The sequence below is a fragment of the Parus major genome, chromosome 4 (genome assembly GCF_001522545.3).
Source record: "Parus major isolate Abel chromosome 4, Parus_major1.1, whole genome shotgun sequence".
Lineage (NCBI taxonomy): Eukaryota > Metazoa > Chordata > Aves > Passeriformes > Paridae > Parus > Parus major.
Window position 1 is genome coordinate 920,845 of NC_031771.1, and position 13,851 is coordinate 934,695.

Sequence of the window (13,851 nt, forward strand, 5' to 3'; positions counted from 1 at the left end):
GCAATTTGTAATGTTTGTCAATGATTAGGATGAATGCAAATTACTTACAGCAAAAGAGGGTGAGCACAATGAGGTCTTCTGCCTTGAACCTGCCAAAGTTAATATTTGCCTGAGAATCAGTCACAGTTGTGCATTTCCAGGTCTGCGACAGCTTTCTAAATAACTGAGGTAAATGATCAGCTCCATGCCTGTGTGAACCAGCAGGTTGCAAACCCCTGGTGAACGGAGCAAAGGGATGTGCCAGGTTTACAGCAAATGGATGGCAGGAATGCTCTAGCAGAGAATAGGGATAGGGCTTTGAGTAACCTGGTCTGGTAGAAGGTGTCCCTGCCTATGGCAACAACATTGGAACAAGATGATCTTCAAGGTCCCTTCCACTCCAAAACATTCTGTGGAGGTGGGCCCTATAATATATCCTGAGATGCATTGGAAGGCAGAAGCATCTGCTATTAGACATTAAGTTTCCCAGACAGGGATTGCATTTCTTTCTGTGGTGTATAGCACCAGGAAAACTTTTTGGAGTATGGCACGTGCCATTGGGAATGCAGGAGAGAGGCAGGGAAAGGGGGATGCTTGTGTCCTTGCCCAGTCCCCTTTGTGCTCCAAGTGGTTGTTTGTAGAGGCAGGAAGGGCTTTGGATGCTGTGGGAATCTGTGGAGGTGCAACTGCCTGACTGGGCACAATAAATTCCATGCTGTCTTGCTTTGAAAAAGACAGATGTCTGCTAAGGAAGGCAGAAACCTCCACTGAAATAAATAAAAATGTAAGCCACCACCCCCCCAACCCCCCCTTCAAAATATTATAATCTTGAAGTCAAGGTGCTCTCAGGCAAAGATATGGGAATAGGAATAACAGGTCTTTACTAAGGAAATTAAAATAAAAATGCAGTAGTACAAAAAAAGAAAACTAACAAAAAAACAACCCACTGTCAGAGTGAGACTACAACCTGATCCCCTGTTGGTCAGGATGTTGGTAGCAGTCCGATTAAATGATGGCTGCAGTCCTCTTGGAGTGACAGTGTGGATCTGTTGAAGCAATGATTCTGTAGAAGGATGTAGTTTTCCTCTGAAGGTTCAGTGGTGGTGTAGATGGGACCGGTCTCTCCTCTGTGAATCCAGTGGAAAAAGGCTGCTTGTGCTGTTTTAAGTCTTCAAAAATATACAGGTTGAAATGCTTGGCTCCTCCCCCTGGGTGGAGCATCTCAGAATGGGAAGATGTCATTTTATCAGTCCTGCAGTGAGACTCAATGGCCCATTAACAGAAGAGATCCCCGTGGAGGGAGGATGGGTCATGGAAGGGGTAAAGAACACTGCCCCACCTGGCTTTAATAGATGGTAATAGAATACATACTTTTGGTTACATCTTGCATTTCAACCCAAGACACATAAGTAGGATAAATACTATGGGTCTTAGGCACTGGGGTGCTGAGGCAATATGAAACCCTAGAGGGGGAGAGCTGAAACAGAGACAGTTGGGAATGAGCAAATCAGGGAGCAAGCACCCTTTGCATTACAGAAAGGAGAAAAAAAGACTTAAACATCTCAAAGTGAATGTCATTACTTTCTGAACAGAATTTTGGAAGTAGTGTTGAATTCTCATTTTGGAAATGCCACCGTTCCTTCTTTTGTGTAAGGACATTATTATAACCCAAATAATCATAAGATGTAGAAGTAGCTGTTCCGCCTCTCACTAAACCCCCTTTTGGTGTCTAATTTTTAAACAACAAATTCATTTTCCTTTTTTTTGAAAATTATGCTTTGAATGTACAGGCTGGATCAATAGCAATTGTTTCAAATAAAATACCTAAAAAATCCTTGAAGCAGAGCTTCACCAAAACAAACTTGTGCAGCTACATCACATGGACCTTTGATCTTTTTTATTTTCTTACACTATAAGAATCAGTTTAAAACTGAGGTCTTAGTGTAATGCATTATTAAATAATAGGTGAATGAAGGGACAGCCAGGTCTCTGAGAGAGTTTGTCAACTTGAAAATTGATAGGAGCCATGTTGTCTGAAGCAGGAAATTCAGAGGACTAGAAATCATTCATGTTGAACGTTTAGACTCATTTCTTGTACTTAATCTTTGATTTCATCTGTATTCTTGAGTACCCACTATGTACTCTCAAAAAACAAGCTGAGTTTTTTCAATCAAGACCCTTAAAGCAGCTCATGCCTGAAGGGCACTTCCCTCTTCCCTTTCTAGGTTGAGCAGAGTTCAGGATCAGTGCTATCAGGATCAAGAATTTTGGCAGCCTCCAGATAAGAAGATATCACAGCAGTATTTTCACATCACAGCAACATCTTCAGAGCCTTGTCAAAGTCAGAGTCAGGTTATGTCAGATGCTGGCTAAAGAGAATACCATTTTAACAAAATTGTGCTCCATCCTAACTATGACTAGATGGTTGGCCTGAATGCTCCAAGTTCTGAAGATTAGGCTTGTGTTGGAAGAAAGAGAAAATATTTCACTGAAAAGGGAGGGAAACTTAGACTCAAATTCCTTACTAGTTTCAAAGTAGTCTTGTCAAGGGGACAACTTGAGAGATGTTAATTTATAGCCCTTATTTTACTAAATAATTTTATTTCTTTGGCAGTGTAGACTTTTGTTGGTGGTGTTGAATTTAGGAATTATTTTACATTTGTTGGATAAAAATGATAGAATTTCAAAGGACGTGGATTCTGAAAGCGTTTTACAGGATAGATTACTTTTCAGTTGCAGTTAAGTACTATTACATATATTATATATACTATTTGGCATAATCTGATTTGCCAAAATATGGATATGATCAAGTATCAATATCCAACTGAAATGGACAAAGACATTTCGGGGTTATAGAGTGTGTTTTGGTTTTGGAAGACAGGTGTCTGCTAGGGAGGGTGGGAGTCTCCTTTGGAATGAAAATGTAGGCTCCCTCCCTCCGAATTATTATAATTTTGAAATCAAGGGGCACTCAGGCAGAGATCTGGGGATAGGCATTACAGTTCTTTACTAGTATAACAAGGCAAACAGACCACAATAACTACAGCATTAATAACAAAACAGAACCAGGGACCCCGTGACAGCTTTCTCAGCTGAGACGGGAAGGGATGGAGGAGAGGCTTTGCTTCACAAACCCCCTCGGGCAGGCACTCCCGGTGCTCCTGCAGGGCTCTGAGGAACTCTTAGCCGGACCAGCAGTGATGAGCAGAGATCCTGGGCCGGTGGCTGAGGTGTATCAGCAGCTCCGCGGCGGTGCCTGGCATTGCCACACGTCCCGGCAGGACAGGGGGTGCGAGGCCCAGCAAGGAAGAAGGAAGGAGAAGAAGCAGTAGCAGCTCCATCTGGGTGATGGCGAAATTCCCTTCCTTCCGCAGCAATAGCTCCCAGCAAAGTGTCCTTTTCCGAAGCTGAAGAAGCCTGCAAAACTGTCCCCACCCTCCCTTTCTCCAGCCTCCCTCCCCGCCTGGGCCCAGCCGAACTCTTTGTGTTTCTCAAGGACCCACCAAGTACCCGCAGTCAGGTTTTCCCAGCAATTAATGCGTAAAAATTCCCCTGGTGAGCCAGAACAAAAGGAAAGACACCTTTACCTGTAACGAGAGTGGTATGTTTATTAGCAGCGCTGGGCAGTGCTGGGTCTCCCCTTAATGCACATGGCCCCGAATACAGGTGAATACAGGCTTTTTATTTACAGAAATATTGAATACAAATGCATATTCGTAACCCAGTTGCCATCCACTTTCCACTACCTATGCTAATTGAGAAAAAAGCAATTAAGCACGCGTAGTTTGTTCCTTGAAATGGGTTGGTGGTCCTTTGATGAGGAGGGGTGAGAGAAGGGAGGGAAGGGATATGGCTCTTCCTTGTTCTGACGTTTCTACCTTTTCAATGCAAAGTGACAAATGAACCCTTGGCTGGACTCCCAGTTTCATATCTTCAGTGGGTTGCTGATTTGCAATTATCTTATGTTTTTAAAGTTCCTTACCAGATTCTTTGTTTCTCATTATAATCCCAGATGAACAAGCATAAAGTTGACAGACAATTAGTTATTAGCCAATGATTAACCTCTAATTTTATCAAATCCTCTTTATCTACCTTAAAGTTTAGCAAGGTCCAAGTATTTATTTTCATTAGATTTAATGGGGCTTATTTTTAATTAAGGCCTCACCTTCTCTAAAATCTTGAATTCTTCAAAGTTTATGTCTCAAATCCTTTAAATCCTTTCTTTCCGCATTTTTTTTTAAATTTTTTTATTTCCCTCCCCCCTGTTATTGAACCATTTCATTTGCAAATGTTTCATTTCTGTTTGTAAAATAACTGTGGTCCAGCCCAGGCAATCTATCATTGTTTAAAAAGTTACACAGTGCGAAGAACATATTATTGAGATGTATAGTGTTTATAAGTGTGGTCTCTGATTGATAAATCATGTCTTGTGCTGTTGAAAAACCAAGAAATTAATTGCTTTGCTATGACCTTGGGGTCTAAGATTAGTCAGTTTTTCTATTAGATTTTTCCAGTGTTCTTCTCACTTCAATTATTCCTTCTTTTCCAAAGCACCAAGAAACAGTAGCTGTATAGCAAGTCACCAGAGCTTAATGTCATCTGACATTTCGTAAAATTAGGATATCAAAATGTTTGATATAATCTATTTTTATACTGCTTTTAAATAATGTGAGTGTCATGTCTAGCTAATGTGCCACCCACTCATTCTGATTATAGAGTCAACTTTGCATCTGTGAAGACTGAGAGAGAAATAAAGTATTAGGGGTGTTATCTTCAGTCTGTCTGAGCTTTATAGAGATGCAGATGGATGGCAGTAGAATGGTGGCTAAGTTGCTACAACTCTTCTAGCTCCCTTTAGCCGTCTGATTTTTGGCGCTTCACGTTAAAATGCAACCCCCTATCAAAGTCAGTCAGAAACTTGAATTGCACTATTGCTCATTGTCAATCTAGCCACTAATTAAGGATCAGATTCCCAGTAATCAAAAGACTAAAAAATATTTTTTGTGTTAATTGAGAGGATGCAAACCTTTGATATTTCTGCCTCTCTACTTCTTGCATTTCTTTTTTGTTATCTTATAATTTAATAACAAGATTTACTCTGAGGAGGAATATTAATATCATTACTCTTAGACACTAGAAAGATTCATCTGCCTGAAGTTTGAAATATTTCTTGTGTCATTATAGTATACTTATTCTTAAAAGATACATTTGACTCCAATTAATTTTCTTCATGTCAGGCTACAGTGCCAAATACTCAGTGCAGAAGTTATAGGATTACATAGTGATATTTTATATGAAGATAATCAAAAGAGACAAATGCTAATCTTTCCAGTATTTTGTAAAGTGCATTTGCTCATGTGAATTCATCAGATTACTTTAAAGGAAAAACCAGGTCAGTTAAGTGAGCATTTGCATTTTTCCTCTATTATTCGTGTCTTGGTATTTTTTTGTACTTGAATACTTATCCTTTATCTTAGATTGAGGATGTTCTAATTAGCCTCCCCACAGCGATTTTTATGTCACTTTAATAGAAGTTTTATAATTTCTAAATTTGACTGTATCTAACAGCATTACAGTCTGCTTAAATTCTTTCAGTTATCTGGGAGGCATCTCGAATGAAGCATCCAAACCTGGTGAATTCAATTAATTTCTACAGTTTATTTGTTCCCTCTGTAAGTGATAAATCTGTGTTCACAGATCTATAAAATCCTTTAATGGGGAGCTGAATCTGCCAAATACAGAAAAAAATTAACTTACTAGCTGAAATTTCATGAAACCAAGCATGGGTTTTGCTATTTGTAAAATGTATGAAAAGCATTTAAGAATACAATTCAGTAGTATTTGTGTGTGTTTGAGAGGAACTAGTAGACAATTACTACCTCTCAGGGGAATTGACTTACTAGCGTGAGACTATGGTTAATAAAATGATCTTTACTTCTGTTTTCTCATTAACCTTATTAGCTCCTTACTATTTGCATGACTCAAATCTTCAGCTCATTACTTATTGTTTCTTTTAGAAATTACTAATAATTCATTTCTGTAACTAAGTATTTCAGTCTTGGATGCATGTTTTTAATAATTCAGATTTATGAAATCTCAGTATGTAAACTTTTTTTTCCTTCATAAATTTCTTTTATTCCTTTTAAGTTGAAGGATGCCACTCTTGCTGGAACTTGAAAATTCTCTTATGAGCGGGATCCAAATAGTCTGGGTTGCTTTGCCTTTGTTTATTTTCTTTTTTCATGCCTAATTTGGGAGATTTTAGACCAGGCTTCTCAGGGCCCCATCCAACCTGACCTTGAACATTCCTGAATTCTGGCTCCAACTTTTCCTGTTTTCACTCTTGTACTAGTTTGAAAGCAATCAGTGAGAGGCTCCAACTCAGAAATACAATTTGATCAGAAAATTAAAATAAATGCAAAAAACACTGGCTCAACCTGACAGAGTCAGGATACAACCTGACATCCTGTTGGTAAGGATGGTGGTAGTAGTCCAATTAAATGGTGGCTGCAATCCTTTTGAAGTGATAGATGTCATTCTATCTGTTGGTGATCTTGTAGAAGGGTCTGGTCTTCCTCTGAAGGTCTAGTGGTGGTTATGTAGCTCTTGTGATTTCAGTGGATAAGGCTGCTTGTGGTGTTCCAGAGATTAGATTATATCCAGGTAGGAATGCTTGTTTCCTCCCCCTGGGTGGCGCATCTCAGAATGGGATGATGTCATTTTATCAGTCCTGCAGTGAGACTCTGGCCGATTAACAGAAGAGATCCCCCTGGAAGGAGGATGGGTAATGGAAGAGGTAAAGAAGACTGCCCCACCTGGCTTTAACAGGTGGTAATAGAATACATACTTTTGGCTACATCTTACATTGTAGCCTAAGACAACTCTCCATGCCACTCCACAGGAGCTGTGCCATAAATGCCCTAACCTTGACAATCTGTTGGTTCTGCTGACAAAAAATGTGATTGAGTCACTTTTACATTCACATTGCATGTGATACATGTAAATGATTCAAGGGTTGCGACTTGCTTGTGAGCCCTAATTGGAGTCTGTGATAGGATTTGTTGGGAGTCACTGAATCTAAAAAATATTTCCAACCAAGAGAAAGACGTGAAACTGTGATTTTAACTGTGTTATCAGCTTGAGTTAAAATGGAGAAAGGGTCAGAATGGAATTGGAAATGGTAACCCAGACTAAAATCCAAAATAATAGGTTTCTTTAACAAAGAAAGTTAAAGTTTTTTGTTAGCTTCAATTACATTGGACTGGATTTTTGGATTTGATATTGTGGATTATCCTGTAGTCTTGTAGTGAAGACATTTCTTTGGCCCTGTAATTTTTGAGAGTTTCAACATAGTAGCTACCATATATAGTATAATCAACTGAGGATACAGATTTGGTCCTTCTGTTCTTATTTTCCTTATTCTTGGCCACTGAACACAAATTCCTTCCACCACACCTGAGTGTCCACTGCCCCATAGGTGCATTGGGTCCTACTTAACAGCAGTGCTGTGTCACAAGAGAGAAGGAATAGAGAGCACAGCTAGAAAGCACAGTGTTCTGTGCAGTCTGAGTCTGGAGGGATCCAGATGTATGCAGAAAAACACTGCAAAACCCCTGCCCTGTGTTTGACAGCAACTTCGTGACTCAGCAACTTTTTGACTCAGCACTTTGTGTCTGAGCTGTGCTCTGAATTCACCAGAGCAATAGATGCAGGCAGCAGAGGGTCTGGGAAGATGACTCATTGCATGAATTCGCCTGTCATCGGGGATGATCAAAGGGAGCAAAGGCTTCAGCAGGAGGGATAACAGATTTCATTGGGCACTGTTCCTTTCCTCTGAGACAGGCAGAGGCAGCGACTGTGTGTACCTATTTCTTTCCAGAGGCTGCATGTTTTCCTTAGGCATTTAGTTAGGGACTGACCTAATGGATGCTGTTACAGTCTACGATGTTCAGAGATGTGTACATGACATACAGCACATATTATTAGATATTTTTATTTATTTTTCCTTTTCTTGTGGGCAGTTGCTTACTTTTTTTTTTTTTGCTACCCCATTTTTTTGGTTGCTTTTATCACTGCTGAGTCCTGTGGTGAATTTCTACACCATAAAAGAGATGACCCATGGGTGCTGTATCTTTGTCATTGGCAGCTGCTTTCTACCCAAATTTAGCATTTGAATTGGTTCACTTGTCTTCAGGTCTTTGTATCTCCTACTTCCACTTCATTATCTTTCTATTTCATGTAAAAAAAAAAGAAAAAAAAAAGTAAAAAAAAAGTGATGTTCTGTTTAGAAATTGACTTCAGTGAAGTGGCAGGGTTTGAACTGATAAGCCAGTCAATATGTGTAAATTAGAAAAGAGACTGATGTAATCTATAGTGTCTCTAAAGATTTCAAAGACGTACCTTGATCATTAATTAAGACAATAAGGATGTCTTATAAAACTGCAGTTGAGAAGACTAATGATTCACTATTGAATGAAGCCAGGCAAGGTCACTTGTATAATTGCCTTTTCTAACATTTATATTGATTGTACAAAATACTTCTACTCACATGAAAGTTAAGCTGAAGGCTTAATAATTCAGGACTAGGCAATGCAGTTTTCATACCGAAACTTTGAGGGCACACTAAAGAAATACAATACTCATCTTTTTCTATGTATTTGTTTGATTTTTATAAACCAAATTATTATTTCATACATTATAGCAGAAACCTGGCATTGGGTGTTGGAGAAGAGTGAGTGGGAAAATGGCAGAATAAAAATGAGTGCTATAGATGCACAGATAGACACAGCATTGCTCTGCTGGGTTCTATTTGTGGATATGTGTGTTGAAATTAATAGTGCTACCTCTGCTCTTTCTCCCCTAATTGTCTGATACAGAATCTGATTCTAACTCCTTTTATGTCTCAAAAATGTAATAAGGATACCACCAAGACATTAGTTAGAAATCAGGAAGGTAGTCAGCTACCTGCAAAATCATATCTATTCAGCAAACATAGGTGTAGGATGGAAGGAAAAAGATAAATTGCAAGAGCAGAAAGTGTAATACCATACTGCTATATACTAACCCAGGACACTGGGTTAATAGTGGTTGTTCTGTGTGTGCTGTTGGGAGGGAGGGTGGTAAAACATCATGGGAGTGCATGCTGCCTGCAGGATTGTCTCTAAGGCAGCATTAAAGCAATACTTCAGAAGCCATTGCTATGATACGTTTGTTTCTGTTTCTGTAGATTCTACGGCTTAAGATAAAAGAACCAGCTTGAAATGAAAATGATTGGATGAATTCCTTCACAATTCTGGAGACAACTGAATTTTTTTGAAGTTTATTTGGTAGAACTATTTAATAGTTCTAAAAATGCATCATTGGGGCAGGATCTTACTGCAAGAGAGATGGGTGGGAGAGGTTCCTGCAAACTCACTGGGTGAGTGGACATGCAGATGCCTGGGCTGCTGTGGTGCATGTCCTTATTTCTGTTTTTATCCAGGGCCACTGGAGAAATTGTGTCTGGGCTAATGTTTTCTGAGGGGATGAAGATTGAGCAAACTGGTCAAAGGGAAGGTGTCTGTGTCCATGGCAGAGGGTTGGAATTAGGTGGTCTTTAAGGTAGCTTCCAACCAAAACTATTGTACTATTACAATCTTTTTACATGTTACTGCTTTTGTTAATTCATTGGTGACAATCAAAGATGCCATGACCAGGTATAGGTGAGGCTTTTCTTGCAGTGTACACAGAAGGGGTAAACATCTACATGGAAATAGACACTTAGGATACAAGCCCTCAATCAAGTTTTCTTCTGCCAAACTTGTGGCACCTCTTTTGAGGAAGCAAAGACCAGGGAACTCAGCTGGAGCTTCCTGCCCTCCTTCCTGCTTCAGAGTGGAGAAGGTGTGTCCTAGGTGCCAAGGCTGTGTCTGGCTGCTGCAGAGGGTCCTGCAGCCACTCTGTTTCATGGAGCTTTGGTGTCTCCAAGGTGTGAGGATGTGACAAGACCACATGCTGGCCCTGTCTGTTCCCTCAGTGGCTATTCAATGTGTGGTGCATGGTGTTGTTCCACTGCACAGCAGATTGTCTCTTTCTAGCCCTCATGGCTGATCTTGTTTGCCAGTGTGATAACCTGCTGAGTGTAAGGTTTGTTTTTTTTCCTGTTGCTGGTTTTACTTGTTTGTTTTTTAAATAATTTCTGTTTGTTTATGTGAGTCATGGTTACTATGAATCAGCTCTCCTAAGAAAGTAAAACAAATGTTTATCTACAGTCTGGGTAGCTGGAAAAACTGTAATCTTTATTGTAATTTACCAGCAGGGTAAGGTAATGCAACACAAAACATCGTAACCTTTAAAGTTTTCATTGCCCTTGATTTTCCTTCATTTTCTCCAGCTGAAACTCGTACAAAACTGTTCTAACATCTGTTTCACTGAGGGACATAGCAGTACCTGTACAGAAGGGTGGCAGTATCCTTGTTATGGGGAACCTGAGCTGCTCTGCAGAATTTTCATGGTGGGAATAAAAATCCCTTACAAGACTGATGTTTTGCTGAAGGTCCAGAACTGTAGAAAAGAGTTCATTTTACTGGAGAGACGATAGGTTTCTTAGAGCTGAGCAGCTCTTCTCTTGGCCACAGGGAAGGTTCCATTAGACATTTTCATTTTCTTTTGGTGGTTCATAAGCACGAGGCCTGACTGAAATTACTGGAAAAGAGATGGGCAACAGTGTATTAGGGGTAGATAGAAAAATTAATAAATTCACTGAGGTGACAAGTCCAACTGAGGTGGTTCAGAGCAGTTGCTGCACACATCTCTTGTCTTGGGTACTAGGGGTGTTGCACTCTTTGTAAGAGCAAGCATGTTTTATAGAACTTCTGGTGTGAGTGCTGCTCTGCATTGTAGGCAAACCTCTCCCAGGGTCTTCCCACTTTAAAAGTGGAACCTGTTTTTGACTGATGTTTGAGCTCTTATTTCTGTATTTACCAACAGCATTAGCTCTTGTGGAGGTGACTCAGAGCACTCATTCTAATGTTTTGGTCTGAGATTTAAATCTGTGTTTCAAATAGCACTGAAATCTCACTGTAAACCCCAGTCAAAACCATGAAATTCCTTATGAAGATGTAGATTAGCCTTTTCTCATGGGTACTGTCAGTGTTGGTTTATAGCCTGGGTATAGAAAAAGGTCTCACATCCGTTTATCCAGGTATTTGTGAAAGCAAACCATCCCCACTACGTATGGTTAGTTATACAGGGCAGCAACAACTACTTTAATTCATAGTGCAATGTTGTGATCTGTATGGGGTGCATCCTCTTCTGGAGCCAAAGGGGGATGTCCCTCTTCTGTCACTTTTTATTTCCTTTTCTCTTTAATGCTGAGCCTCAAAACTGAGGAAGAGCAGAGTGCTAAGGCAGTTTTAGGTGAGCAGGGTGTTATACCAGCACAAGTAGCAGCATCTTGCTTGCCATTAACAGTAAATCTTTTATTGGAGCACCATTAGGCTGATGCTGGCTGGCATCATCTGACAGAGGTGGTGAGATGACTGTCAGAGAAAGTAAGACAGCATTTTTTACTGTGATAAGATATAAAATCAGAGAATAAAATACAAACAAAGCAATGGGCAACAAAAATTGCAAGGGCCATATGCTCTTTATTGCAGTCATGCACATCAGATTGGAGTTTTATAATGCACAAAGAGTCATTAACATGTGCCATGCCACCATGAATAGTTATTCTTTAGAACAGCATGGTCAAAATTCCAACAGCGATGGTATTATTGCACAGAAGGAAAGGAATATGTTCCACTTAGTTCAGCCAGCACAATAACTTACTCTGATACTGTCTTTTTGTATGAGACATTAAATGGGGTTGTCTTATCTGATTGTTCATCTTTACTGGTTAGTCAGCTTGCTGGGTTTTATTTAAGATATGTAATAGTCATATTAAAACAAGACAACGTGGCTTTGTACGTCTTTTCTGTAGATGAATACATCCTTTCTTGTGTTACACCAGAATTTCCATCAGAAGAGCATTGATCTTAGCTAGTGAATGCTAAGGTTCTTAATCCCCTGCACACCCCTTTCCTGCATGGTGGCTATTTTATGTGTGTGCTTATGGGTGTGCAGATGTTCTGGGACCAGGTTCTGGTCACTTACAGTGTAGCTTACATGTTGATATTTGGCTGTGAATATCTTGGAATTTTAAACACAAAGTGATATTTTATTTATGGAACAACTGTTGTTAACTAAGTGACCATTACGGTTTTTAGTAATTTAAATTACAGTACAGCCTGTATCCATGAAATGTAAACTAAGAGGATTTATATAAGATTATTAACACTTCATGGGTGCTGTGAAGGGAATAATCTGCATTTCACAAGTTGTGGTGCTGTGGTTTATTATGTCAATCCTTATTCACTTGTAACACTTGCTGTTGAACAAGTGCTGTTGTTTGCATCTTCACCTTCTCATTATGTTTTGTTTATTGTGAAAAAGTAGACTATATAAAAATATTTAATTTTTGAAGTGTGATGGAATTAAAAATCCCTTACAAGAACAGTTTTGATATCATTATTTGAAAATGTCTAACAGCAGTTTAGAGACCTCCTCCATAGAGAATGGATAATGAATAGCACTCTGATATGACAAGAAGTGTAACTGCTATGTGGGGATATTTTAAAGGAAAGAAAATTTATATTTATCCAACACTGTAGAGGAATGACAGACATTTCTAGTTTATCATATCTGTTTATTACAGGAAAAAACAGTTGCTAAGCACAACCAGATAAAAGTAAAGATTTATCCACAAGGAAAATAGAAGACTGTGGAATTCCTTTTCCTAGGGCAAAACTCCCATCAGAGAATAAGCTTGTGAGTCTAAGGGAGAAATATTTCAATGGATGTGAAAATAAGCAGAAATGCTTTAGGATTCTTAATTGGTGATTGTGAAAGCCATGAAGAGAAGTTTTTTCTTAGTTGCAGGTTGTTGATAGAGTCACAATGCTTTACTAGAATGACCATGGAGCACAGGGCATTACATATTTTCTCTGCTTTTTAAAAACATAATTTTTCCCACAGAGGCCCAGATCCTGCTATTTCTTTTGTGCTTATTTTTGTTACTGAAAAAATGTCTTGCAAGCACTATTGCTAAACTAACCAGAGATTTGTCCTGTTCCATAGAGCTGATGTTTTTAAATGGGGGCCTGCAAGAAAAATGAAAACAGAATTTTGTCATGGTTTTGGAAGACAGGTGTCTGCTAGGGAGGGCAGGAGCCTCCCTTGGAATGAAAAATGTAGACACCCTCCCTCCGAATTATTATAATTCTGAACTCAAGGGGCTTTCAGGCAGAGATCTGGGGATAGGAATAACAGTTCTTTACTAGTGTGTATAACAAGACACACAAACAACAATAACTACAGCGTTAGCAAGAAAACAAAACCGGGGACCCCGTGATAGCTTTCTCAGCTGAGACGGGAAGGGATGGAGGAGAGGCTTTGTTTCACAAACCCCCTCGGGCGGGCACTCCCGGTGCTCCTGCAGGGCTCTGAGAAACTCTTAGCTGGAACAGCAGTAATGAGCAGAGATCCTGGGCTGGTGGCTGAGGTGTATCAGCAGCTCCACGGTGGTGGCTGGCACTGCCACATGTCCCGGCAGGACAGGGGGTGCGAGGCCCAGCAAGGAAGAAGGAAGAAGGAGAAGAAGCAGTAGCAGCTCCATCTGGGTGATGGCGAAATTCCCTTCTCTACTCCACAACAGCTCTGCGCTCCCAAAGTGTCCTCCGAAGCTGAAGAAGCCCACCAAACTGTCCCCTCCCTCCCCTTATCTTGACCCCTTCCTCCCCTGGGCCCAAACGAACACTTTGTGTTCTTCAAGTATCCACCAAGTACCCGCAGTAA

General features: G+C 39.9%; 1 protein-coding gene across 1 annotated transcript in view; it reads left to right on the forward strand.

Annotated features, from left to right (window-relative positions):
* SLC7A11 (solute carrier family 7 member 11) overlaps positions 1 to 13,851 on the forward strand; it is a 72,479-nt gene that overhangs the window by 25,654 nt on the left and 32,974 nt on the right. The gene's annotated exons all lie outside the window — the stretch shown is intronic.